Source organism: Solanum dulcamara, chromosome 10, assembly GCF_947179165.1.
Source record: "Solanum dulcamara chromosome 10, daSolDulc1.2, whole genome shotgun sequence".
In the NCBI taxonomy this organism is placed as follows: domain Eukaryota; kingdom Viridiplantae; phylum Streptophyta; class Magnoliopsida; order Solanales; family Solanaceae; genus Solanum; species Solanum dulcamara.
Window position 1 is genome coordinate 25,113,019 of NC_077246.1, and position 21,165 is coordinate 25,134,183.

Genomic DNA, 21,165 nt, shown 5'->3' on the forward strand with positions numbered 1-21,165 from the left:
AGCAGCAACCATCAACACTCATTATGGGAGTCTAATCTGGGAGACCATTATTCTTGTTTGTGTGGTTGTTTATTTGTGAATGCAGGCTGCTGGAACACCATCCATGAAGCTGTAGTTGCAGATATTATGCCACAGAATGCTGAAGCTGAATTTGAGTGGAAGCAACAACAACTTCACAGCTGTGGAATGCAGCAGCTACAAAGACCATCAACAAGAGGAGTTGCAACCAGTCACAGCATCCTTGCAGCCAAGAGTGATATTTGGGACTTCCTTAGAGAATTATTCCCCATTTCACACTCTGAACTGAGGAGACAGCAGCCTGGCAGCTTAGGATTTCACCAACACACCAACACTAGCCCCAGCAGCAATATTCAGCAACTCCAACAACTTCACCCTGCAGCTCAGATGGACCATCTACAATTCTTGTTAGCATGTTGTCTTGTTTTTGTGGACATGTGCAGGTACTTTAATGAGCTGAACACTTCAAAGGGGCTGATCAATCCCTCTTTGGAAGCAACAAGAACCTGTGTACAGGTTCACAAAGAGTCAAACAAAGGGAGACAGCAACAGCTTCCTTACAGCCAAGGCTCTTGGAACTCCTTCTTGGTTTATTTGTGGAGGTGCAGCAACTCAAGTCAGGGCTGCACCACATACAAAATGCCTTTTTCAAAAACTGGAACTCTTTGGAACAGCTATGAGGGATGCAATGTCCTGGGGCTTCTATGGAGCAGCCTTCCAACCACATTCTTTAACATCAACACACCACAGCAACAACTCAACCAACTTGCAACACACAAGGAACATGGGTGCAGCAGCCTGCAGCTCTCTTTGGTGGTAAGGACTGTTGGTTGTGTTTGTCTATGCAGGTACTCCAAGAGGTCTAACCACCTCAAAACAAAGACCAACAAGCAGCCCAGGGAACCTGCAGCCATCAGCTTCAGCAACCTGCAAATTGCCAGGTTTGTATGCTTTCCTTTTGGTTGCTTGTGCAGGTTGCAAATACAGAAATTGAGGAAGCCAGCTGCAACAGAGGAATGGCACCACAATCAGCATTTTTGGAACTGTTCTTGGAATTGTGTGTTTGTTTGGTTGTTTGCTTCTTTGTTTATGCAGGCTGTTGGAGATACAGTCCAGGTGGAACTCCAACAACCTCATAGACAACATCCAAGAACCAACAACAATATCATGAGTGGATGTAATATGTCACATCTCCATCAAATTCATATACATACTGAGGGAACACAACACCAAACAACTGCTCAACCACATACCAAACAACAATTCAACCACAGAGCTGAAGCTGAAAGTGCAGAATTGCAAGATGAAGCTCAACAGCATCAGCAACAACAGATGCCAAAACTAACACACTCCCATGTACCTCCAGAATTGGTTGCTTGTGTATGTTTCTGGTTTTGTCTGACTGTCCAGCCTCCGTAGCTGGTAATCATGATACTGATACAAAGGCATACTTCACATGGATTTACTTGGTACGACAAGACTAAGAAGAGCAAAGATGAAAAGAATTTCCCATCCCATGCGAGATAGAAGTTTCGTATACTTGTTCTTCTTCAATGTAGCTATGTCTGGTACGTAGCATAGTTGGAATAGGACTAGTGTAGGTTACTTTTCTTTTTTCTCATGGAAGGGGAGAGTCTCCCTCATTTATGCTTTCATAGTTAAATTGTACCGGGAGGAGTCCTCTCACAGGTTTACTGCTTTCTAGTTATAGTTAGTCTCTTTTTGTACCGGGGATGAGTTAGCCGACCTTAATAGGTTAGCCGATTTATGAACCACCATAGGATCGGAGGTAAGGTTTATGTCCCCCTCCTTGTATTTTTATTTTGATTATTTATGTTAAGGCTTGGGGGTGTTGCTTAACCCCTGACTGTGCACGAGAGGTGGGAGCCTCGTGTAGGGTCTGTTCCCGTTAAAAAAAAAAAAAAAAAAAAAAAAAAACCCCACCACAGCTCCTACAACGAGTAACTCCAAACCACTAACCAAGAGGGACATCACGCATCTAAGGAAACCTTCAAGGACAACTAGACCCAACCACACAATAACTCCCAGATTAAAAAAGATAGACTAACCACCTATCTAACAAGGATCGACATCTCAACAAAAGTAAAAATATAAGGGACATAAAAGGATAAGCTAACTAACCAACGCGACTGACCTGGCTCAGAAAATTGCGCAGTGGTCCCATGTTTGGAACACTCTCTAGACTGGTGGCCAAGATGTCCACAAATATAACAAGGCCCAACAATTCTATCTTGGGGCATATATGGAGTCTGGAATGTCTGCAAGAACAACTCCAACATAGGTCACTCCCAAGACTAGTTCCCAACTTCCCCACAATCATAACGACCTCCCAAGTATGAAGATGGCTACTTGTAAAAAGATGTAGACCATCTGTAACACCCTAGTAATCCACCATTAATGTAAATAAAGAAGAGAGAGAAATCCATTCAGGGTAAAAGTTACCTTAAAAATAGGTCCCTAATAGCCTTTGAACACTCCAATACGTAGCCACAAAATTTACAAACACGCTGGACTTTGAATCAACCAAAATAGAGTATTCTACCTTTAGATATCGATGTTTGAAGTTTGGGGAAATAACAGAAAAATGGGCTGGTCTGAATGACATGAACAACCAGGATCATGGCCCACATCCGTAGATATACTTGTAGACACATAGGATAGCATTGCAATCACGGAGGGTCAGTTAGAAAGACCAGCACGAATGAAGAGGGCACTTTGCGATCGTGTTGGCATGGGCGGCCAAGCTTCGCCAATGCGGCCTTGATGGCTTGTGAACACGAAGGCCATTTTGGCCTTACACTAATTTAGTTACATCATTTTCTTTTAGCTAGTGCCAAGAACTCTAACGGGGTGCTCAAGAATCATATGAAACCCCATGCGTGCAAAACTACTTCACTATCCCACTAAATATTATGTTACAGATATAATAATAATGTCAAAACTTCAAACTGAGGTCATCTCAAAAAAAATGGGTCGCACATCCAAGCATCCTTCAAAAGCAAATTCCATAAAGGGGCTTAGAATGAGCCTAGAAGAATCAAGAAACACATAAAAGGTCATTCTAGATAAAAATCGGCATTCTAAATATAATCTCTCTTCCGAAATTCTCATACAAGTATGTTTACCAAGGTAAAATTTGGGCAAAAGCTTAAAAGATAAAATTCCTAATGGAAAAAACTTACACCAAAAGCCTTGGTATCAGAGTCGACCATCCCACTAGCCTAAATTGACCTTTTTTGAGCTGATGGATTCGTAAGAATTCTATTCTAAGGCTGTATTCCTTGATTTTTGACTCAAGTCAACCATTCAAACTCCAATAGCTTTAAAACCTAGAAATTTTCATTAAAACCAAATAAATGACTAGGAAACCAAACTGTCGATCCCAACAAGTCATAAATGACTTGAGATGACTACAGTAAAAACTCTAAATGTTGAAAAGATCAGAAAATAGAGGAAATGACTTGGAGGATCATAAAAACTTCCATTATTAAAAAGTATAAAGACAGTTACAGACTAAAAGCCCAAAAAAGAAGGCTTCCAAGCCCGCACATTCTCCCTGATCCTCCAAAATCCCCTTAGATCGAACAACTCCATCACAGAACTCAAGTTGAGAGAAAAATCCTCAAATTTACTTCAAAGCGCAAAAACTACTCCAAATACTTTTGGGCCTCTAACTCTCGCCCATAAAATTTAAACTTGATCAAAAGCACTAGATTCATATGATAAGACCAATACCCCACCAAAACGACCAAAAGAAGTAACCACCCCATAGAGACAACTACAACTCAACTCCCAAATCAAAAACCCACCTTATAGTCCAAATCCATAATCTTCTACTCACCAAGAGCATTATGTTTTTCCTTCGCTATCCTATACTAAGCTCCATAGATTAAACAAGGATAAAAATATATAAACAATATAAGTACAACACAGGTCCCTACATAGGAGATATAACATGATAGAACAAGAAATGAGAATGAAATCATAGGATACACATAGCAAAGGAACTGAGTTAAAGAACATACTTGAAAGTGCAATACCAAAAACATTCCCTTAACAAAAAGTAATACAAGATTCTACTAAATAAGACAGAATGTCGATGATCACCGCTAACCACATAACAACCCAAGACTAATACAACTCAACCTAACAGGGAGTGTGAACAACAAGTACACAATAAGCAACACAATTAACCAACTACCAATACAACATAAGATAAACACAATTATAATTAACAACTAACCAATCGAATGCTCATACCCCTAGAAAGTACAAACGACAGACATAAAGGTTGATCCTCATAAAATTAAGGATGCCAAATAGAAAACAATTATATTTGTTAGGCAATACATATGAATGTAAGTTTGCAGTAAAAAACTATAGTATCATTTGTGGCTCTTAGTAACCATCAATAACTAAGTGTATCGACCCACCTTAGCCCTTGGCCTACCAGGTATGACCCATGTATCTCCATTATCTAGTAGAATGGTACACATACCTAGAGGGGATGCAGGTAGTCTCTATACACTAACTAGGTCTTAGAAATATAATATCCCTATCATGGTACCGGTAAGTGAGCAGCTAAGTCGATGCAAAAATGACAATGACACATAAGATAGTAAACTAGAAGTTGAGTGCATCTTAGATGCCTTTAATGTTTCTAGTAGAAATAGAGTACATCCCCGAAGCCTCATAAATCATTAAAACCTATCTATCAAAGTTATCCAATTCATATGAATCACATTTAAATAAGTTTTAAAATAGTAAAAGTGTGAGAATGTGCATTCTCAAAAAAATTAATGAAAATTCAATGAATGAACCAAATCGCACCCTAAAACATTTGAAAGTTCTTAACAAATGCAATGTATGCCATTATTGCCATCCAAAAAGGTACACATAATAAAAAATACAATACCACTCCTACACACTACTAAGTTAGAGGAAACTAACTTGGGATTCAACTTCTCCTTAAACATGGCTTTGGGCCCAATAATATAACAACAACTCAATAAAACAACACAGGCTTGGTGCTAACCATAAAATCAAGGCAAACAAGAAGCCGCTCCAAATCAAGTAGTACGAGAAAACTCAAAGGCCGATGCCTTACCCCAACATGCCTCTCTATCTCAAACCAAGCACAAATAATCCAAATCTACCGCTACAATAATCCACTAAGGTATTAGGCATTAGCGCAATATAAACCATTTAAAACAAACCCTACCAATAGGCACACCTAGATATAGAACATATTCTTAGGAATCTAAGACTCAAACCTCTCCTAAGGAAACCAATATTAATCCTAATGAGGATGAACAAACTACGTTATACCACAACTAAGGACATAAGCTTAAAATAAGGATTTCTTGAGACTATACTAGTCTAACGCTCAACTGAAGTTAAGTAAATAGAGTAGAGGGAAGAAAACCTAATATTCTACGATAACCGAAATATATCAAATGTAATGCATACTAAAACATTATCTAATAAGGTTCAATACACTAGGAGACCATAACCTACCTTAAATTCGCTCACACAAGCTATTAACCTGCCAAATTGAAGCTTTAAAATTCATAATCATCTTTAATACCCCCACAATAAAAAGATATCAATTACGACATCATCACAAATATTTCAACACAAAATTTGCAATAATCAGGGACAAATCCAAAATTGGGTCTAAAATAGGATGCTGGACCCATACTGAGAATCTCAAAATTAACAACCTCAAAAGGTTAATTTTATGATCCCCAACTTGTGCCCTAAAACATAACAAAATTCAGGGCTCAAAACAGCCTAAAATAACAACATACAAGAAATCCACCATTAAAGTGAAGAAAGGAGAGAGAGTAGTCCCCTTAGGATAGAAATTACCTCAAATGACGAGTCCCCTACAACCCGTATAACACGAACGTGGAGTGATGTACCTCCTGAAAATGCTAGACTTTGAATCACCCAAAAGGAAGTCTCCTAGCTCGAGCTATAGAAGTTTGAAGTTTGGGAAAATAACTAAAGAATGGGTTTGTCTTAATTAATAGACCAGCCAAGATTGCTCTTCATAATCATGAAGCTCAAAGTTCGCAATCTCAGCCCACACATAGAGAGACCCTCATGAACGAAAAGGGCAGCCTCACGATCATAAAGGGTCATTTGTCCATACCTTAACAAATGTGAATGATACCTCTCGATCATGTAGGCATGGACGGCCAAGTTTCGTGAACACAATTTCTAGGGCTCACAAATGATAGATATCCCACCTTGAGTCTTTACCCTAGGCGTGTCTGATAGTCAAAAACTATTGTTGGTTCCCAAGAAAACCCTTGGCTTGGCTAACCAGTAAGAAGAAGACTTAACTCATAAAAAGAAACTTAGATGGGTGTAAATAAATATAAGTACTTAAATTCTAAAAATAATATCTCAATCCTCAAATATATAGATAAATGATGCTGTAAAGATAATCTATGAAAAATTCAATGAATATCTAAACTCTGACTATCTAGTTTATGAAGCCTGTAAACTAACTCTGAAATATTTTTCAGAACAGGCCTAGGACTACCTTAAGCCGATAAATAAAAACAAAAAAGTAAAGGCTTGAGAGAGCCTTTGAATGTAAAGAGGTCGCACCAAAAACATGGATGGAATCTGATCTGCAACAATGCGCTTGATGATGATCTCTATCACCAGAGTTTGCATCATAAAAATATGCAGCACCAAATGTTGTCATTACATAGAATATACAGTATGTAAAATTTACTTAAGGATACTCAACTCAAGATGCTCAACTCAAGATACTCAACTCAACTGAATAAAGCATGCAATATATTAAAAAAATATTTTTACTCTTGGGGAGTTTCTCTAACCGACAACCATCACTTATTAGCTATGTATTGATACAAGTAACTTTTGTCATTACCACAACCATCCAATACCTTTCTAGGGTAAGAGTCTCAACTCATCTCATGGATCCAATAAGGAGTCCTCTTTTGGGACTACGAGGAGTTGTCCAAATGAACGGCATGATCATATCCTACACTGGCTACATAGTTTATGGGGTTTGAGTTGTTCTATACTCATACACAAATTGGTTCTCAATACTTCTCCAAAAAATATTTATTATGCTCATATCTCAAGTGAGTGTATGTACTCAATTAACTCATTTAATCTCATTGGAGATGGCTCAAAACTCAACTCTTCTCAAGTCATAATTTCTCCTTAAATAGATATAATCTCAACTTAATAAATGCATTTAAATGTACACTTTGACTTGTCAACTAAATCTCCAAATAGATGTTTAAATGAATTAGTACGCAACTCATTAAAACTTAATAATTCTCATACTCATAACGAAAATGAAGAGACTTCTTAAAACTAAACTCATGCTCAAACTCTTTCTCAATTAAAACATAAAAATATATCATTTTTAACTGAAATAATACATACAATAATTAATTCAAAAACTCAACTAGGATCATGTGAATGTAAATATTAACACACATCTCAAGATCTCAACTCATGAAAATCATCAAAGTTAAATATATACAAGAACTCAATGGAATTTGTATAGACAATTCAAAATTCAATTTATCAAAATTGAAACTCAATCTCAAAACTCAGCTTGACCGAATGGAGATGTAGTGCATGAGGATGAAATTAGTTCAATGTTTCATTAGCTTTACATACCTAGAATATCAATAATTTAGATGAAATTAGAAGAAATTGCTTGAAAAGTTTGAAGCCTAGCTTCTCCTCTTCTCCCCTCCTTGCTCTCAAAATTTTTGAAGTAGTAATGTGAGAAAGGCATGTTGGGTACTGATAAAGGAATAATTTTAGTCCCAAAATGTCTTGGGTTTAATTTGGAAAAGTTGAGAAAAGACAATGTAGCCCCTCATTAAAATATGACTTTGGGCCGCTACGGGCACTTTTATGGACCGTACAAGATGAGTCGTACAAACTTGGTGCCAAAATAAGGACCAATTGGTTTGGATCTATGAGGCCACTATATGAATCGTTGACCCTTGCAAGGGCCATAAAAGTTGGTTGTGGAAACACAGGGCAATCGTGAAGCTTAAACATTGTGAGCCATCCTATGAATTATCAAAACTTCTATGGGTCGCAAGACCTAATCATAGGATCATGTGCACATTTTAGTTGCAACAAATATTTGGCACTCAAATCTATAACGGACTCCATGAATCGTAGAGTATTTACTATTCATAAGGATTAATCGTATAAGGGGTTACCTATGACTTGAAGGTACTCTCACGGATCGTAGGTACCACTCGTGGCCACAGGACAGTGGTAACTTCTCATCTTTCTCATGTTTTTATCTGGGTTATCGAACTTGATCTAGTCTAGAATAGTTTGGAATGTTACAATATCTCCCCTTTGGAATTTTTGTCCCTTGAATAATGAAAACACTAAGAATTTACTCATGGCAAGAATATAATGCAATAACTCAAAGACCCAAACTCAAGAATAACTACTCAAATACTCAAACTCAAGAATAACTACTCAAATACTCAAACTGAAGACCGTACTAACTCATAGATATGAATTGGAATGTTACCTTCTACATTATCCCTATCATGAACGAATAGATGCGGGTACTTGGCTTTCATAACCTCTGCGGCTTCCCATGTAGCCTCCTTAACAAATTGATTTCTCTAAAAGACTTTGAATAAAGCGACCTCTTTTGTCCTAAATTTGCAAACTTGGCGATCAATAATTTGAACATGAATCTTCTAATAAGACAAGCTATCTTTAACACTAATGTTATCTATAGGAACAATGACCGAAGGATCTCCCAAGAACTCCTTAAGCATGGAGATATGAAATATTGGATGAACAACATCTAACTCTGATTATAGCTCTAACATATAGAAGACATTGAAAACTCTATTAATAATATGGTAAGGATCAATATATCAGGTACTAAGCTTCCCCTTCTTCTCAAATCTCATAGCTCTCTTCATGGGCGAAACTTTAAGATACACCCAATTATTTACATCAAACATGGCTCCAAGTCAGTTCTCGTAACCTCAGTGTAAGAATTTTGATGACTTTGCATCATCTTTAACCTCTCTTGAATAGTTTTCACTTTCTCCATAGCTTGATGGACTAAATTAAGACCAATCAATTTAGCTTCACCAACTTCAAACCAACTAATTGGCGAGCTACATCTCTTCCCACAAAGGCCCTTAAAAGGAGCCATTTTAGCATTGGATTGAAAGTTACTATTTTAAGCAAACTCAATAAGAGGTAAATGGTCTTCCCAATAACCTTTGAAATCAATGACACGAGCCTTTAATATTTCATCAAGAGTCTAAATTGTATGCTTTGCCTGACCACTTGTCTAATTATGGAAAGCAATACTAAGATTCACCTTTCAACCCAAACCTCTCTAAAATGACTTTCAAAACTGTGCAGTGAAATAAGTACCTTCGTCTAAGATAATAGACAACAGAACTCCATGAATTTGGACTATCACAAGAATATACAGCCTCATATAATACTCAGCTGAACCTGTAGTATTTATGGGCAAGAAGTGGATTGGTTTGATCATTCTATCCACACTAACTCAAATCTGATCATGTTGACAGCGAGACCGTTATAATCATGTAATGAAATCCATGTGGATCATCTTCCACCTCTAACCTGGAAACTCTACATTCTAAGGTGCACCACAAGGATTTTGATGCTTAAATTGGAAACAAAAACAACTATGCCACTTATCATACCCTTCCACTAATAAACTTCATTCAAGTTGTGGTGCATTTTGGTAGAGCAAGATGAATTGAATATCTACAGCTATGTGCCTCTTTCATTCTATCTCGAATGCCATCAACACTAGAAACACAAAGTCTACCTTGTCCCTCAATACTCCATCTCCCTCATTTGGAAAAACCATCAACTTTTGTTTATAAATATCTTCTTTCAATTGAAGTTGAATAAGGCCTTGGTTGTTACACCCCGTACTTTGGTACCTTGAAAGGTTCTTAAGCTTCTTAAGTATCTTGAAAGGTTCTTAAGTTTTTGGAAGGATTATTAAGTTTCTTAAAGCTTCTTAAAGCTTTTAAAGCTTTTTAGAAGATACCATGGGAGACGGATAGTCCATAACGCTATTAAACAACTCTAAGGAAGGGAGACTGTGACACCTCATGGTAGGGAAGATTGGAAATAGCTTTGTAAGAATTCGGAAGAAGTTGTACACCAAATAATGAGTGGTAGGACTCGACTTACATACGTAAGCTACCAACTTGGACATCTTACATACTTAAGCTACATGAGTATATACCAAGCTTATGTAGCGAGGATTACATAAGTTCGTAAAGTAAGAAAAGATTTCGAACTCACGAGGAAGAAAAAAGAGTGACACATGGAAGAATGAGAGAGTTCCATGTGGAAGCAAGGTAGTGTGACACATGGCAGTAGCTGGAGCAAAGGGTTGACCCCACCTACCATGTGGCAGCCTATGGTAGGAGGAAGGGATGTGTTGGCCCAATGAGGGTTTGACACGTGTCACCACTTAGGGGATGACATATGTCACCCCCTAAAGTAGCCTATATATATAAGTTTTATGATCATACTTATCCAAAAATTCATTCTTATCTTCAAAATTCTAGAAAACTCTAGAGAAACAAAAAGAGAAGAAACTCTAACTAGAAGAGAAAAAGAGTCACGATTTTGGGAGGAAAAAAGAGCTAAGTTCTCTGATTTTGTTCCATGAATTAGTTATATACGGTATACCACAAAGGTATGAAGTTGTTATTAATATAAAGTTATGGCTTCTAGAAGCACCAAACGGACAACAAACAGCCATGAAGTTTCAGCCGTGCTAAAAGAACTTCTTAGGTGAGTTTTAGCGAGTTTCAGGCAAGGTAAGGTTTTTCCTTTCAAATTGAAGTTTATGATGTTGTTATGAGATATATTACATGTCTTAAATAAGGTTGTAAGTATAAAATTACATAAGGATGCTTGACGTTAGAAACAAATGAATTTAAGTTGTTATAGTCAAATCAAAGTCGAGTAGTGTGTTGTGATTGTGGTGTTGCGGTTACAGCTGGGTTGATTGTGTGTTATAGGGGTGGAAAGTGTTATAAAAGGGGTTTGGTTACTGCTTGTTTAATAGACACGACCCTCCTTTTAGTATGGTTAAAGGTTTTATGAAATAAAGGTTAAAAACTCTATTTTGGTATCGTAGTTTTGAAATAGTTGTTTGGAGTTGTATTGGATAATGTTGAAGTGATTTATTTATATATATGCTTCTAGTTGTTGTTTTTGGTATGGTTATTGATATTTTTACCGAGTAAAATCTTGAAAATATTGAAGTAATAGGGGAGATGCTGCCCGATTTTCGCTAACTTTGGAACTAGTAACAAACTAGTTGAGAGTATTGGATAAGGAAATTATTCCTATGGATACTTGGTTGTAGAGTTGGAAATCAGAAAGAAAAATTTCATTAACCTCAGTATTACTCTCATGTTATTAGGTCAAGGAGGTAACGAGGCAAGCTGGATTAAAGTTAATCCACAAAAGGTATGTGAAGCTTACCCTTTCTTTCATTTGGCATGTCTTAGCCTTAAGTTATATTTATACGAAACTTAGGAGTGATTCGATTCATAAAGCTCTAAGTATGATTCAAGACCTTTGTTCACTTCTAGATGTTAGAACTCCTACACTAAGTGGACTCATCGCCTTTCAAATCTTCTGTAGGATGAAAAGTAGTACATATAAGGCTTATCTCCTTTTTTCATTGAAATAGCTTAAGGTAAGTGAAATAATGTCTGATATGAGTTTAGAGGTAATTCCATTTATAGGTTTTGGATATAATTTGTAACTCGTAGTCACTTCTGAATACTAAGGGTCCTAAAGTAGTTAGATTACTACTCTCGAGCCACCTATATGTTGAATAGTGAGTGGAAATATAAGCTCCTATTCTGGAAGGCTCTAAGGGGATAAATGTCTCTGATTGCATAAGTTGTGTCTCTAATTGCATAAGCTATGTGTCTGATTGCATAAATTGTGTTTTTGATTGCATAAACTGTGTGTCATTATCTTGGTACACGCTTGTGGTTCCTGAGGCCATAATTGATGAAATCCCTAATAATATCTAAAGGGTACCTCGGAGAATTACTTCACTGGTCTTTAAGTGATAGTTCACTTGACTGTTTCATTGAGTCTCAGGAGATGACCTAGTTGAATATGATTTCTCACTACTCTACTTGTGCATACGGTAATCCTTCTTTCACTGAGTCCCACGTTGGGCTAGGAATGTTATCGTGCACAGCTTTATTACTCCTTCATTGAGTCCCATGCCGGCTATGTATATGTAGGTATGAAGTATACGATGATAAAATATCATATACGATGAAGTTGAAGCATATGATGACACCGTATATGATGAAGTTATTCACCGAGTCCCAGGCCGGATATATATATATATATATATATATATATATATGATGATATGATGAAAATGTGGATTGAGCCATACATTGCTCGGTATTGTTTTAAATTATGGATCAGGCCGAACGTTCCTCGGTATATTTTACTATATGATAATGGAACCGAGTCCCATAAAAGGGTCGGGTGCGGTATGTTATGTACACTACTTTTTCATTGAGTCCCTCACTAAAGGGCCGGATACTTACGTAAGCATGCATATAAAAATATAGGGATACACTTGTGAACCCGAGCCCCATAGTGGACTGGATATACTATGATGACATATACAATAATATTATATCGTATATGATGATATAAAGCCTTATACAATGACCTAATGAAATAATATAGATGATGAGAGAGGATAATGATATGGTGATATGGTAAATTGATGAAATAGTTATGATACCGGGTTCCCTAGTGAGTCGTGCACAATGTGCGATGATGTATATGACTACGTGTCCTAAGGTGCAGGTACATTAATTAGTTTATTGTTACACTTGTCCCCTGTATCCTTGTTTCAGTTATGGTATCATCTATGATATGTTATGGTTTACATACTCAGTACATATATCGTACTGACCTCTCTTTCTGTGGAGGGGTTGCATTTTATGTCCGCAGGTATAGATACTTACTTTAGAGATCCGCCAGCTTAGGACTCCCACTCAGTTATGTCGGAAGTGCTCCACTATTCCGAAGCCTAGCTTTTGGTGCTGATCATATAATGTATATAGTGGTTTATTCAGGGGTACGACGGGGGCCTTGTCCCGCCATATATTACTGTTAATATTCTTAGAGGTCCATTGACATATGTAGGTGGGTTGTTTACGAGTTTGATTCATTTGTACCTATATGGCATATTATAAATGTTATTATGTTAAGGCAACTTTGTCGACCCTTGCATGACATGGCGCAAATGAAAGAGTCTATATGCAGACGAATTTGCTATCACCCTCTGGATTCTTGTGTATGGTTCTTATAGTTGAGATTTATGTATACAGGGTCCAGGTCGGACCCCAGTCATGGCCTATGGAGTTGGGTCGTGACATTGGTATTGCTTTTCCTTTACTTCAAGAACTAGTGACACCCTCCCCCCTCCATTATGGACAATAACACCACCCTCATCATATTCCATTAGATGAACTCCCAAATGTGCAAGTCTAAGCATTTCTTTAGCCAACTCTTTCTTTTCTTCATCAACATGAGAAGTGCTACCCATGGATAACCTACTAAGAGCATCAATAACAATAACTTTACCTAGATGGTAAATAATACTAATGTCATAATGCTTGAGAAACTCAATTCATCTCCTCTACCCCAGGTTCAACTTTTTCTGACTAAACACCTATTGCAAGATCTTCTGAGCTGTGAACATATCTACATGAATGCTATAGAGATAATGAAGCTAAATTTTGAGAGAAAATACTACAGGTGCTAACTCTAAATCATGAGTTTGGCACACATTATCACCTTAACATTCCACATCAAAACACATCCCAATCAAACTCTGGACGTATCACAGTGAAATAAGAAACCATCGATTTCCTCGGGTAGGGAAAAAACTGGAGTAGCAGTCAATCTCATTTCCATCTCTTGAAAGCTTTTGTCACAAGCATTTGACCATTGAAACATAGTCCTATTCAAACTCAAATTAGTCAATGGAGATTATATGGATGAAAATCCCTCAACAAATCTCTTATAGTAATAACCAAACCTAAGAAACATCTTAAATTTTTCAAAGATGTGGTTCCGGGAAAATTCTTAACAACTTCAATTTTCTGCGAATCTACTCAAACACACACCTGAAATAATATTTCCTAAGAATACCATAGATGCGAGCCAGAACTCAAACTTTGAAAACTTAGCATACAACTCTCGGTCCTTAACAGTTTGGAGAATATATTTGAGATGGTTGGCATGCTCCTCCTCATTTCTCAAATAGATCAGAATATCATTGATAAATATCATAAAAAACATAAGTATATACTACTTGAACACTTTATGCATGAGATCCATAAATATTGTAGGAGCATTAGACAAATAAAAGAACATAACTAGGTTATGACCATACTTGGTTTTGAAAAGTATTTTTGGAATTTAACTATTTCACACTATCAACTGATGATAGTCTGATCTGAGGTCTATCTTAGTGAGGCAGGTGGCACCATAAAGTTGGTCGAACATGTCATGGATTCTTTCTAGAGAGTACTTATTCTTTATGGTTACCTAATTCAACTTGTCACGACCTAACCTATAGGCTGTGACTGGGGTCCGACCTCGACCCCCCTTATACCTAGCTATCAATTGTGGTAAAATTGAACTATAAATAAAACAATATCATGTAACAAAGCCCCACTAGGCGATAATATTTTTGTAAACCTGTATCCCTTTTCATTGATATCATATCATGACAGGGCACGCAAGCCGACAAGGGTGCCATAATATAATACCATATATCACGTATCAAGTAGACCCAGCTGAATTAAAATGATATACACAACACCCATATATATGTCTACAGACCTCTAAAAATATTAACGACAACATATGGCGGGATAGGGCGCTCGCCGTACCCCTGAATAGACAAAATATTTTTTATACATCAATGGTCAGTATCAAAAACTAGGCTCTGATACAATGGAGACTCCTCTAGCTGAACTGAGCAGAATCCTAAGCTGAAGGACTCCCAAAACCTGTACCTGTACCTGCGGGCATGAAACGCAGCCCTCCGAAGAAAGAGGGGTCAGTACGATATATGTAATGAGTGTGTAAAACATAACATAATACAACTGGAGGTATATCCAAAATAGAGAAGCAGGGAAACCAATTATCAAACCCGAAACATGTACCTGTACTCTATGAATAATAAAACCATACATGCTCAAATTTTTAATATAGCTGGCCCTGTCAGGGGTCTGGTGAATCATATATGTAGTATCAGTATCAAGCCCCGTGCCATCGTCACCTTATTACAACACATCATCATAGTATCAGTATCAGGCCCCAGACCATCGTCACCTTATTACAACACATCATCATAGTATCAGTATCAGGCCCCAGGCCATCATGTATATATATATGGATGCCATCCCTCTAGCGAGGGACTCAGTGAACAATACAGTGAATTGCACGAATTTGACAACTGACCCGAGACTCGGAGAAGAAGTGTTATAGTATACACGAGTAGAGTAGTGAGAAACCAAACACAGTTTAAATTATTATCAGAGACTCAATGAAGTCATCAAGTGAACCATCACCTGTAGATCAGGGCAAAAAAGGTAACTGACGGATATTCTCTAACTGTCACTAAGGACTATGTAAAAGGGAGTTTTTGGAAATCTTAGATATATACCCATGTGAAATATCTTATAGAAGTCCGAGTGTTGATTACCTCAGAGCCTTTAAAAAAAGTTTTATTTAATCAATCACTATACAGTCGCATACAAGACTCGAGGAATAGGAGTTTAACTACTTTAAGGGACTTAACATCCAGAAGTGATCAAGAGTTCTGAAGTCATTTTCAGGACTTGGGAATGGAATTACCCCCAAAGCTCGTATCATATCTTGCTTACATCTAAGACATGCCAAAAGGAAGGAAAAATAACTTTATGCACTTATACTAAAACATGTCACGAGGAAGCTTCACATACCTCTTGGGAGTTACCCTTTATCCTGCTCGTCTCATCGTCTTCTAAACCTATTCAATATTAAAGGAATATGAATATCAACCACTCTTAGCTTTCCAGCATCTTAGGTTGCACCTTAGTATTCATGGAATCCATTTCCTTAGTCGTTTCCCCGACTAGTTCTGTTATTCGCTATGGCGTCGACGAAAATTGGGCAGCAACTCCCCTATAATGTGCCCTATACAAATTTCCAATTAGGTCCCTAATACCTACAGACAACCAAAAACAACAACCTGCAGCAATTCACACCAATAATATACAACATAAACTCCAAATGACTTATTCAAAAATACGATATCACAATAGGGTGTCTAGCCTTTATTTTGTAACGCCTTTAATTATACGCAACATGGGGTCATGTGGATTCAACAAGAAGCACCCTAACCCACATTAGAACATATTTAGTCCCTGAAACAACACATCACACACCCTGCAGAAGCAACTCACAAGAACAACGCCTTACTTCAACGACAATTCGACTACAACGACTATAATTTAGTTTATTCCGAACGTCAAGTGTTTCTATGCCATTTTCACATTTCCAGCTACTTATAGGGAGTGTAACACACTCTATAACAACACCATAAAGTCCAAATTAAAAGGAGAAACCTTACCTTACCAAAAATTGGCAAAAATTGTCAAATCGCAACTCAGAACTTCTTCAAACGCGCTGAAATTGAGCAGGCTGTTTATGCGACTTCCTCGCTGCCCCAAATTGGATTTTCTCATTATTAAAAATTGTCATATAACCACCGGATACCATAATTAATTAATTCACATAATGAAACGCGGAGGCTTACCTCCAATGGACTAACCCGTAGCCCCTCTCCCTAGGTTCTCTAGATTTTTCTTTCAACTTTCTCCTACTTGTTTCAAGTGCAAAGCTGAAAATATGGTTCCGTAGATATATTAAAATAAATATATATACATATACATGTACTTAAGGAACACCGTATATAATTAATTCACAGAAGAAAATCGAGAAACTTACCTTTAATCTTCCAAAGCCATGGCTTCCATCTCTCTAACATTTTCTCTCTATTTTTTGGACTTGTTTCAGCTGCAAAATGACTTAATAGTCATCAACACACATATATCCACCTTTTAATAAGGTGCCACGTGACAGGCCCTTAGGGTGAAACGTGGCATCCCCCTAGAACGCCACCTAGGTTCATGCGGCCTATCACATGCCGCCATGTGGCAGTAGGGTCCACCCTCCCAAGCAGGCAGGTGAGTCACCTGCTTGCTTTTCACCTGCTTGCTTGAGGTGCTTTCTTGTCACCTGCTTGCTTGACTTTCATAAGTTCGGAAACTAGTTTTTGCTCCCTCTCGTAGGTTCGTAATCTCTTCTTATTTTAAGAGCCGATGTAACCCATGCTACACAAGCTTAGTACGTACTCCAATAGCTTAAGTATGTAAGACTTTCAAGTAAGTAGCTTACGTAGGTAAATCGAGTCCTACGACTCATTACTTGTCCTCCAATTTCTTCCAAATTCTTATGATTCCATTTCCAACCTTCTCTACTACGGGGTATCACATCCTCCCCTCCTTGGAGTCATTAGATAGTGTCGTAGCGTATCTGTCTCACAGGATAATGTCCAAGGAACTTATGAGACATTCTGAGTTAAAAAAGGGTGGGGTGTAACACAACTAATAGTAGTCAATGCACATTTCAAAAACTATCTTTATTTCAAATGAATAGAACACGATCACCCTAAGGTGAGACACTTGGCCTAATGAATCCCCTAGCTAAGATATCTCACAAATGCTCATTTAACTTTTTTAACTCTACTAGATCCATTCTATATGGTGTACTAGAATTAGCCTGAGTATAGAGAAGAACATCTTTTCCAAAGTCTATCTCCCTATTCGGAGGGACTCCAGGAAAATCCCTCGGAAAGACTTAAGGAAAATCACTCACAACTGGAACTTACTAAAGGTATGGTTTCTGCATACTATCATCTCCAACTCGAATAATATAGTAGATACACCCCTTAAGGACTAACTTATGCTCCTTAAGGTATGAGATGAATCAACACTTAGGAAAGTTAGACTACCCTTACACTCAATACTTGGCTCCTTCAAAAACTAAAAATTGACAACTCGGGTCCTATAATCGACTGAGGCCTCACAAGCATAACGTTTTTCCATGCCAATAATGAAATCAAAGTCAACCACATCTAACTCAACTAAGTCTGTTGAAGTATCTTTATGATTGATAAAAATAGTACAATATCGATAGACTCTTTTAGCTAGAATAGAATCATCAACAAGAGAAGAAAAATTGAATGACTTTAAGAGTCTTATGGGAAATATCCCAAAATTAATGACAAAATAAGGAGTCACAAAAGACAAGGTAGAACCTAGATTAATCAATGCATAAACATCATGTGAAAAGAATTGAAGCACTCTAATGAAAACATTTGGTGAATTCCCTTGGTCATGGTGAGTAGCCATAGCATACAGGAAATTTGTACCTCTGCCTGTCCTTGAAGTAGACCCTCTTTAATTAACATTATTTGGAAGTTCTACTAAATAAGACAGACTTTTTTGCCCCTATTACCCTACTTGTCAGATGGGAAATCTCTCATAAAGTGACCCATCTGTCCATAATTATAGCGATCATTAGTTCCATCTCGATACTCTACCAAATGTACCCTAGCCTACCATACTTAGAATAAGGTAGCTTGTGTGAAGAACTTTTCCCCATGATCCCTTGAGACTGAGAGCTTTGTGCTCTAAATTTTAGTTACCTTGAGACATATGGTCATTCCAATTATTGGTTGTAGGTGAACTCTCTGATGATGGTGCATAATTAGAATACCTTTCAGTTCTAAAAGAAGGAATAGTTGCGATTACCACCCTTTTAATGGTCAGACTCATTACCAGTGGACTCAGCATTCTTGCTTTTGTGCTCCTCCTTATCCTTCTCTTGTTATCCTTAACTTGTGGAGCATACACCATGATTCTAGAGGTGTCTATGTGTGAAATAAACAAGAATGCCTGACAATCGTTCTTCACATGTCTGCTCAAGCTAGAAAAACACATCCCCATATTCGCTCTCACATTAGGAACAATTTCAGGAGCATATCTGGATGGTTGGATGAACTTCAGGTTATACTTCTTCATGGTCATCTCCTGTTGCTTTAAATTAACAAACTCCTCCAGTTTTTCTTCCCTTAGTTATCATATAAAGAAGTGGTCTACAAATATATTTTAAAACTCGTCCAAAACTATAGGCTTAGCATCTTTACCTCGACTTTCCTCCCATTATTTGTAGCAAGCATTAGAAACATCCTTCAGCTCATAGGAAATAAGTTCAAGTCCCTCTATATCAGTAACATGCATTGCCTTCAGGATTTTCCATATATTATCAATGAAATTCTTAGGGTCCTCCTCTACTTTAGATCTAGTGAAGACTGGTGAGTTAATTCTCAAAAAGTGTCTAATCATCGTAATAATAGATGTCTCTTGAGAACTAAAGTTGGGAACTAGGATTTTTTGATGACTTGATTGAGAAGTAATCAACTGTGTGAGCATGGAAATTACTCCTCTAAATTTAGCCTCTGAAGTCATGGCAGGCTAGGCAGTTTGTGGAACCTCTTGACATCCATTATAATTCTCATTCTTAGCTTCTCGGGCTTAATTTTGAGTTTGCATTCCAGATGGTAGAAGAATCTTATCCTCGAGGACGTTCCTCTGGCTTACATTTCATTTGGAAGGCATGATTTGAAATTGTGAAACACATAAACTAAAATGAGATTTCATATAGTAAAACTCTATAGCACGAACTAGAGTATGAAAGAAGATAAATAATTTCTAAAGTCTTGTAGCCTCCCTATTATAGATGTGTCATGCTTCACACGGATAAGAAAGACTTTTCTAGACTTGGCTTCATAGACTTCCTAGAACTCTTGAACTCTATGATATTAAGTTTTTCAAGCCTTGAGTCTTCACCCAAGGCATGTCCGGCACTTAGAAACCATTTCTTGTTCCCAAGAGAACCCGTGTCTTGGTTAAATCACTAAGCAAAAGACTTAACTCTTAAAAAGTAACTCATATGGGCATACATAAGTATATGAACTTATGTTCTTAAAATAATGTATCAATACTGAAATATGTAGATAAATGATGCTTTAAACATAATCTCTGAAAAACTCAATGAATATCTAAACTCAGTTTGTCTAGTCTATTAAGCCTCTAAAACTGATTCTAAAATAGGTACTGGGATGAGTGTATGGCTACGTAAGAATAATAAATAAAGTGTTAAAAGTTTTTCTAAATGAAAAGAGGTCTCACCAAAAAGCTGTATGGAATCTGACTTTCAACAATGTGCCAAATGGTGTTAGTACATAGAATGTACGATATGTAAAATAGACGAACAGAAACTTATTCAAGGATGCTCATCTCACGATACTCAACGCAACATATACTCGATTCAACTCAATAAAGTATGAAATATATGAAATAGACAGTTCTTTAAAATATATGAAATAGTTAATGCAACTCAATATGAAAATAATATTTTTACTCTTGGGGAGTTTCTTTAATCGACAACCATCATTTATGAGCTAGTTGATGATGCAATGAACTGTTATCATTACCACAACCATCCAATATCTTGCCAGTGTAAGGGACACAACTCATCTCATGTATTCAAAAAAAATTCCTCTTTAGGGACTACGAGGAGTCTCCCAAATTAGTTGCACGATCCTATCCTAGGCAGGTTACGTAGTTTATTGGGTTCAAGTAGTTCTAAACCCTTACCCAAATCGGTGCTCGATACTATTTCCAAAATATATTTATGATGCTTATATTTCAAGTGAGTGTATGCACTCAATTAACTCATCTAGTCTCATTAGACTTAGCTCAAAAATCAACTCATCTCTTTTCTTTAAAATATTTATATAAATCTCAACTAAATAAATGTATTTAAAAGCATAGTTTAATTTCACAACTCAATCTCAAAATAAATATTTAAATGCATTAATACTCAACT